The following is a 9502-nucleotide window of genomic DNA, read 5'->3' as shown; positions in this document are numbered from 1 at the left end:
ATATTGCATCTTTTTTTTTCCTTATCCTTCTTTCCTCCCCTCTTTTCCTTCTCCTTCTCTCCGCCTCCCACATATGTTAAACATCTAGCTTCCTATTTCTCCAGGTTCATATCTTGTACACATACAGTGTGTGGCAGGGGGAATCATTGTTTTACCAAAGTGGTATTTTGTACACAATAATTATACCTTGCTTTTCTCACTTTGCAATGCCTAATAGCCTTTCAAGTTAGGTAATGTAGGTCTAACTTACTCTTTTAGTGGATTTCTGATATTTCATGCTTTCAATATACCACAGTTTATTCACCCATTCTTCTATTAATGGTTACTTTGTTTTTCAGCATTGTGCCTCTACAAACAGAGCTGCCATAAACATCCTTATGGACTAGCATTTCATTCTATGGCAGAGAATCACAGAGATGGAACCTCTGAGTCAAACCGTATGTATATTTTTTATTTTAAAATTTATTACCAGATTGCTTCCTGAAAAGTGCATTCTATCAACTGTGCATGAGAATATCCTTTTCTGAAATTCCCATCTACAGTAGGTAGGTATAACCTTCCTTTACAAGTTTTCAAGCTGATGTGTAAAATGACTTATTTTTATTTTCACTTCTGTTTCCTTGAATAGTAAAAATTTGAGTATCTTTTTATTTGTTTATTGCCCATCTGGACTTGTTCCTCTATGAATTTCTATTCAAATCTTTTGTCTGTTTTCCTTTGGTGTCTTTGCCTTATGGTTACCAACGTGCAAACTCTCATTTTATATTATAGATAACAGCACTTTAACTGTCATTTGTAATTTTTTTTCAACTATTGACTTTTATGTATTGCCTGCTACATTTTCTTGGTTTTTTTCTTTTCTTTTTTTCCTACATGTTGTTATTTAATCTCTCTGGAATTTATATGGTGAAAGATAAGGGTTAAATTTTATTTTCTTTTAAGTGGAGAGCCAGTTTTACCAGCACCACTTATGAACTAAACCATCCTTTTCCCATTGAATTAAAATATGATGTCTCTTTTTCTACCCCTGATGAGTGTGTCAGTTTCTGTGCAAGTACCTCCCTCTTTGGATTGTTGTAGCTTTATAGAATCTTTTATTATCTTTTATGTTTCATCCACTCTCACTATTCTTGTTTTCTTAATTTTATTGGTTAATCTAAATAGTTAGTCTTCAATACTAGTCTAAATATTCATTCTTCATTATGAATTTTTAAATCATCCTGTCAAATCCTCCCCCCAAATTCCCTCTGGTTTTCAATTGGCATTTGTACTGAATTTATATATTAATTTTGGGAGCATGAATTTATATGTTAATTTTGTATGGGTGTATGATCATTTTTGTAGGTATCCCAGGGACACTTAAAAAAATTATACCACCTATTTGAAGGATTTAAGATTCTATATTGGGTTATTAATAGATTTTGTTGATTACATTCTTCATTTTTTCCTATGTCATTACTTTCATTTTCTTTTCTTGATCTAATTTTAAATATGTATATTGAAGTCTCCCACTTATTTGCCTAATAGGTTTTATTTTATATATTTAGTAGTTATTCTGTTTGATGCCTTCAGGTAATAAAAGTAAAAGGAGGAGGGGAATTGAATAAAAATATATTTCCTGGTTTAGGAGATTTCAAAGTAGGTCCAACCCACTGTTTGCCCATTATCCAGAGCTTATATTCACCCACAGAAAATATTCTACTAACTACTGTGAGTTCAGCAAATATGTCCCCTTCTATCGGAGCAATATAGTTTGACAAGAATTTCCTTATCTGTCTAATTATTTTACCATTGCCTATGCTGCTGGGGAGGCAGTGTGCTTAAAGGTTAAGATTATGGGCTCTTGAGTCAGACTGTCTGGCTTCTCAAATCTGGTTCTGTCACTTAAATTATTGAACTTTGTTCAGCTCTGTTTTCGTGCCTGATCGTACAGTCTACCTCACAGCATTGGCATGACAATCCAGTGAGGAATCCATGTGAAACTCAGAGTCAGACATAAAGTATACACTCAGGAAAAATGACCTTACTAAGTTCTTAAAGCTCCCTAAGCTCCCCTAAGATTATGTATGTAAACATGCTTTCAAGGAGCATAAAATGATATACAATTGTACATCAGCAATATTAAAGTAGACAAAGCAATGCCAGTGCTCCACAAATATAATTGTTACACATAATTTTAGAGAATCAAATTATATGAAATTATACACAAAGCAATACCAAAAACTAAGTGCAGATATTTTAAGAACTGTGCTCCATCCCACAGTCAGTTTTTCAAGGGCTGTGCTCCATTCCACAGCAATAGATCCATAGTTCCAAGAATAGAGCGAGGCACACTGCAGATTAAAGCAGCATGGTTTTTGATTCCCTATGATTAGGTACTGTTCTCAATCAATTCTTGCTGAATTAAATAGAATAAAGATTCTAATGTATTATCTCATGTATCTTTGCTACCAAATGGATGCCTCGGAAATGTCTTATAAAAATACTTTTTAAAATATCACTGGAATAGTATCAGTCAAAGTTCATCATTTAGAAGCTCAAAACAAACCAACAACAACAACAAAAAAATAAAACAGTAAATCAAAAACCATGAAACCTGACAAACTTTAGAAAACATTTAAGACTCTCCGCCTCCATTTCCTAATATAGAGACTATACTTAAATTTTTTAAATTGCAGGATATTTCAGTTTTCTTGGCACTTTGAATCCCTATGAGTCAGTAACTTTTGTAGCATTATGCATAGTGGTCTAAGACAATTTTTTTTTAAAGTGTTACATCTCCTGCCTTGAATGAGTTTAAATCTAGTTTCAGATTCCTAGCACACACTTAAAAACTTATCAACCAACATATAAAGACTATAATCTAATATAATGCAAATGGAATACCTGGGCACTGAGGAGAAGAAAATTGAAGCTATTAATAGAGATAAAATTCACCACTGTCATCTGAACTCCCTAGCACAAGTAATTCTAAAACTAGAAGTCTTAAAAATCATTGGAATTTGTTAAAGTACAGATTTCAAGCCCTACCTCTAAAGATTCTGATTTAATAGGCCTGTGATGGGATCCAAAAATCAGGATTTTTATTAGATTCATAATCAGAGGAAGGACACAATGTCTCCTTTGCTTTCCCTAGAAAGTGAAACACAAAATAATGCTGGACATGCAAAGAGATGGCCTGCCCTATTTCACCTTAATCTCACCAGATAAATGGGGAGGACGTGAGGCAATCTATGAAGACTCTTCTAGATCTATGAGGTATGTGTTTGTAAAAAGACAGGCCATATACATCGCACAAACATATTTAAACTGTATCAAAGATCTGCAGTAGCTAAGTTTTCTACCTCTGTTTACCATGGATAAGTCTTTATTTATAGTGTGGTAACGTAACATTACTAGTACCATTAAAATTTGTGTCATCATCACAAATAGATTAAACATCTACCAGAAAACCAGAAAATATTTGCAAACAGTATGACATTGAAAGCCATTGTAATTCATATAGAGAAAGCATTTATAAATCAATAATGAAAAGCCTTAATACTTTAATAAAGATGGAAAAGAATATAAGACAATTTACTGTACAAGAACTATAACTGGCTCAAAAAACCTATGAAAAACATTCAACTTCACGAATATTGAAAAAAAACACAAGTTAAAGCAACAAAGATTTCAATTAGGAAATAATTTTTTCAATGAAAAGAACTCTGTTAAAGAGGAGTAGTATGAAAAAATGGACACTCATGCAGTCCTGGCATTGGTATTTAAAATTTTCTAAAAAATATTTGGTAACACATATTAAGAAACTTTAAAAATTCAGACCATTTTAGTTAGTAATTCTTGTCTAAGAGAAAATGCTAAGGAAATAGTAAGAAATTCAAATAAGACTTCTTTCTAAAAATGCTCATTATAAAATGACTATAAGAACAATAAGTTAGAAACAATCTAAATTATTGAGAAGGTAAGTGTAAAAATTATGGGCATTTCATATTGTGGAAATCGTATATAGCCATTAAGATTATGTCTGTTTTTGAAGAACATTAAATAATATGAGAAAATGTTCAATATAAAACATTAGGCAGGAGAAGAAGGTTAAAATTACATATTTGGCAAATATTCCAAACACTTTTTTTTTGCACATATCTATGTGTGTATATAATAGGAAAAAAATTGCATCAAAGTCTTGAGTCTTGTTTCTCGATATGGGATTATGGGTAATTTCAATTTTTCTCCTTATAATTTTGTATACCTCTTAAATAATCTAAAATGCATGTGTGTTTCTTTCATATTAAGGGCTTAAAAAATTAATACCATAACATATATAAGATTAGTAGGACAGAATCTCTTCCTCAAATAAATTAAACACTTTTATTTCCAACCAAAAGCAATTGTTCACATGTATAAATAACTGGAATAAGGACTAAATCAAGTAAAGTTCCTATATCCTTAATAGGAGTGGTGCAATCAGTGTGAAAGCTCCCATGCACCATCAACATTGACCTATTCAGGAGAACCTCAAGCCACAATTCTTCAAAGCTAACTTGTCTCTCTTAAGAACTGAGGAAGAATCGGTATATAAAAGTTGGAGGTCACCCAAATAGAGAATGAAGTGACAAGTTGATTCACAAAATTGCCTTTTGTGGCCTAGATTGACCCTAAAAGAGGTCTCCCGGGTCTTCCGTCCTCCCCCGGAGGTTGAGAGAATAAATATCCCTGTATTATTTAAAAGCCTCTTTGAGAAATTAAGAATTTGATAGAGACGTAGAACTTGCAAGCAAGGAAGATATGGAAAGTGTCCACTGGTTCCTAAATCCAGCTATGCATTGCAATCACCCATGGGCCTTGTTAACTATCCAGAGAGTCAGAAGACTGAGGTTAAGGTTCAAGAACAAGTATTTCAAACATATGTCCAAGAGTATTCTAATGTAGTCCAAGTCCAGGGACCAGCATCTAAGAATCAGTGATCTAATACCAAAAGACAATTAAAGCCCACAGAGTAAAGATCAATTACTTAATTTAATAAATAACAAAGCAAGAAAAGCCTTTGGATGCCTTGCCATGTATGACCTAAATAATAACAGAAAGGAAGGGTTGCCAGGAGAAATATTCTGTCTTCAATGTGAACTGTACTTAGCTGGAGAAGATGAGGAGAAGGGGCCAGAGGATGGCAGGAGGAAAACTTTGTTGAGTGGTGCTGTGTGAAGTGCTTTATATGGGTAGGTATCTACCTAGAAATCGCCAGGAATTTGCGTGTCTCTTACAAAAATCCTGACTATCAGAATATTTTTTTTATGATAACTTAGATAATTCAGAACCCAGCTCAAAAATAAAATAGCCACCTATGGTAAGCCTTTTTACCAGTTCATATTTTCACATTGTCTTTTTTAAAGATCAATGCACCCCAAATCACCAAAAACTGTATTTTCTGTGTGACATTACAGCCATTCAAACAAAGCTAACATTGACTCTTCACCTAGCTCTTTTATCCTGGGGTAGTTTCGCTAGCTGAAGCTCTACAATGGGGAGTTATTAGGAGAAGAAATCATATAGCAATGCCATATGAACTTTCAGATTTCCAAGGAAAGGGATACATTTTTACTAGGCACCTACTATATGACAAGCACATTTAGTTAGTCTGCACAAACCCCGTAATGTAGTCATTATTTCTAATTTTACAGATCAAGAAATAAAAAGAATGCAAATCAGATTAAATATTTTATTCAAGGTCACAAAACCAGAAAGTGGCTAAGTGGGAATTGGAATACAGGACTACCTTTGTAAGCTCAGGTTCTTCTATTAATACATCCCCGTAGTGCCTCTTTGTAAAGAGAAATGTCTTTGTCAGTAAAGGATATTTGAATGAAAGGGCCAAAAAAGAGATGTTACTCTATATGCTGTTTTTTTCTATACCTTATCAACAACTGCAATTCTTCTTTTGTTTTGTTTTTAATTGGGGAACAGTGTTTTTCTCCAGGGCCCATCAGCTCCAAGTCATTGTCCTTCAATCTAGTTGTGGAGGGCACAGCACAACTCCAAGTCCAATTGCCGTTTTCAATCTTTAGTTGCAGGAGGCGCAGCCCACCATCTCACGCGGGAATTGAGCCGGCAACCTTGTTTTTAAGAGCTCACACTCTAACCAACTGAGCTAACCCGCCGCCCAACAGCTGCAATTCTTGATTCACCATGTTTTTACCCCAGAGATGTAAAAACATATTCTGTATCAGAGTTTTAAAAGTTATTATTATGTAATTTATGGGGAGATATTACAGATCTAAAATCACCTCTTGGTTATTTCAGTCCTTCAGTGACAATCTAAATTGTTCACTTGTTCTTTTGAAATGGCCTCTGATTACAGAATTGAAAAAGCTTTGTTATATCAGAGTGATCTAATTTTTTGAAATTTCCCTGTGGGTCACTGTATTCTCACACATGGTACAACCTTTCCCAGAGGATTTTGCTGAAATTACAATGGAAGTTACAACAGGTGAGTTATCATCTGCGAGTCTCTCTTTGGGTCCAAGAGCTACCTGGGAAATTTTCCTCTTGAAAATCAATCTGGTTTGAAACAAGAAGAGGAGGGAAAAAAACAAAACAAAAAAAACCAATGGCACAGTGGTTGTAACCAAGAAAGTACGAAATGAAGACAGGATGTGTGTTGTCTTATCAGACTATTGCCTCCATCCAATTTAAAGAAGCAGCATGTTCTAATTAAAATTTAGAATTAGCACAGGAGCTGTTATATCACCAGGGAGACAAATTTCTAACACTAGAATTATTATTTACAATTATTAGCTTATTATCATCATCACCATATTCATAAAATATCAAAGTTCTAGAGAGTCTTGCAAAAGCATATTCCTTTGCAACATCCAGAGTTACGTTGCATGAACACCAGATTCCATAGACTTTGAATTTATCCCCAGAGGCTATTTTCACTGGAACTAAAGACAATAAACTGCCTGAGTATACTGTGAAATACCCATAGATATGCATCCCCTGAGCCCTCCTGAGTTTTTCTCATCAGTCCTCACTAGGTCCCTGTGAAGCAGAAGCAGGGGTGCTATCTTCCGTCATCAGATTAGTAAACCAAAAAGCAAAACACGACAGATGAGGAGTTTGTTGAGTGAAGTCACATACCACAACACAGAGGGACCTCAGGTCTTGACATATGAATACAATGAGAATTCATTCCAGGTCCAATTGTGTAGAAGGATTAGGTCAGGGAAAGGAGAAAATACAGATGTCCCCTACCCTTCTCCCCTCTGCCTTTCCTATTCCACATTCTCCGAAAGAGGAATGAGAGAATTCTGAAGAGCCAAAGCATACAGGGGGAACCATGGAGAAGGAGGTTATATTTCCCGGTACAATGTAGTGTTACATTAACACAACAGGCTATGCTTTTTGGTAAATTAGCATATGACTTCCAGTTACCATTCAGATATAGTGAAAATCCCTAAGCATAACTTAAGTGGGCTGATAATAGGGCTCAACTTTCCATCACCAGCTATTTATAAATTCCTGTTCTTGGGAATGTATCCACCTCCATCCAAAGCTTAAATTCTCATCTCTACCTTAATAAGCATAGATTTGATATCTCCAACACTGATATTTTCAGTCAAGTATTAGTTCCATGATTAGCAGGACATAGAATGCCAACAGGACATTCCCACCAGAATATTCTTCTCTGATTCCAAGTCTAAAAAGCTAACTAAGACACACTCCCACTTGAATAAGCGCTCTTTCTGTACCGCTACATTCTCTTCTACCACATTTTCCATACTACTTAAAAGCTTAAACCTTAGACTCACCTTCTAGTCTTTTCTCAACCCCACTCCTAATAATCAATTACCAGCTTTTGGCATTTTCTCTTTTTAGGGTCTCTAATGTTTATCCCTACCTTGTCATTCCCTCGCATCTAGGTCTTTATCTTCACACAGATTTGCAGTTCCCAACAAATTTTCAGCAGTAAACTCTCTGATACACTAAACTCTACAATAAACTTTCTGATACATCAATGCTATGTTAATTTTACAAAACTTCTACTATCATACTATTTACTTGCTTAAAAATGTATACAACTTATTATAGCCTCTCTAATCAAGTCCAAACTCTTCAGCCTAATATTTGAGATTTTCCATTATCTGACCTCACCTTGCCTACCTCATTAGAATAAGGTATAGTCTTGATTTGCCTTAATTGTCATCATTTAAGAGCTCTTTTATAAATGTTAAGGGTCTTGAGAAGTCTTTAACCTCGTTTCTGATCATGAAATTTCATTTACTCTACATAAGTAATGCCTCGGCTGCTTTGCAAATAACTGAATAATAGCAATTGGCCAGGCCTGTGTATTAAGAAGAGTAATAGATATAAATAGTGTAAATTAGAGGGGGAAAAGAATGGTAGCAGGGAGTCAGTTAGAATTGTACTAGAATAATCTAGGTAAAAGGCAATGAAGGTAATAAATAATGGTAAAGAGGCAAGCATGTATCCAGTTTTTCCTGTATGAACTGTACTACAGGTAACCAAATAGTAAATGAGGACAGTGATGATTTGAAAGATTAGAAGACATATGGGAATGATTGTGGAGATTAAAAAAAAAAAATTAGCAGAAACTACTTAGATGGAAGAGCTGAAGGACAGAACATGGTCAAAGATAACCGAGAAAGATAGCGAGACAACATTGAATTTTTAAGGAAATAGTACTGAAATTTAAATACAGGCGATCATAGAGATAAGGATCTTCAGCAGTCAGTGGAAACAGGTGTCTGGAACTTTTGAAAGGGTTAGAAATATAAATTTGAGCCATCACTAGCGGGCTGATGGTAGAAGCTAAAGGAGTAGAGAAGGTGAGCAAGGGCGGCAAACTAGAGAGAAATAACAGGACATGGAACCGCAGCTAATGACTGTATTTGGAGAGCCGTAGGGTCCTGAAAGAGACAGGGAGGTGAGGGAGAGGGGGCTTAAGAAAGTGAAGTATCGGGCCAGCCTGGTAGCTCAGGTGGTTGGAGCGCCATGCTCCTAACGCTGAGGCCGTTGGTTCGATTCCCACATGGCCAGTGAGCTGCACCCTCTACAGCTAAGATTGTGAACAATGGCTCTCCCTGGAGCTGGGCTGCGGTGAGCAGCTGGCAGCCAGCCTCAGCCAGGGGGGAGCGCAAGGCTCATAATACCAGCACGGGCCAGGAAGCGGTGTCCTATACAACTAAACTGAGAAACAACAACGGCTTGAACCAGAGTGAGGGGAGGAGGCGGAAGAAAGGGGGGAAAAAAAGAAAGTGAAATATAACTGAAAGCAAAAAAGGAGGCCAATCCTGGGACATGTCAGGGAAAATGAAGACAGAGTATTTTGTTGATTTTCACTGTTAGGAAACGGAGAGTTATAAAACAACCTTATTTTCCATCAATTTTCTGAGCTCAAGAATCAAAAGTATTTTTCATTCCATATAACTGAGAATTAAAATAACTCAAAACTATATTGCATTTTATCTGGCTAAATTTTCCC

Source organism: Rhinolophus ferrumequinum, chromosome 10, assembly GCF_004115265.2.
Source record: "Rhinolophus ferrumequinum isolate MPI-CBG mRhiFer1 chromosome 10, mRhiFer1_v1.p, whole genome shotgun sequence".
Lineage (NCBI taxonomy): Eukaryota > Metazoa > Chordata > Mammalia > Chiroptera > Rhinolophidae > Rhinolophus > Rhinolophus ferrumequinum.
Note: the sequence above shows the minus strand (reverse complement) of the source record.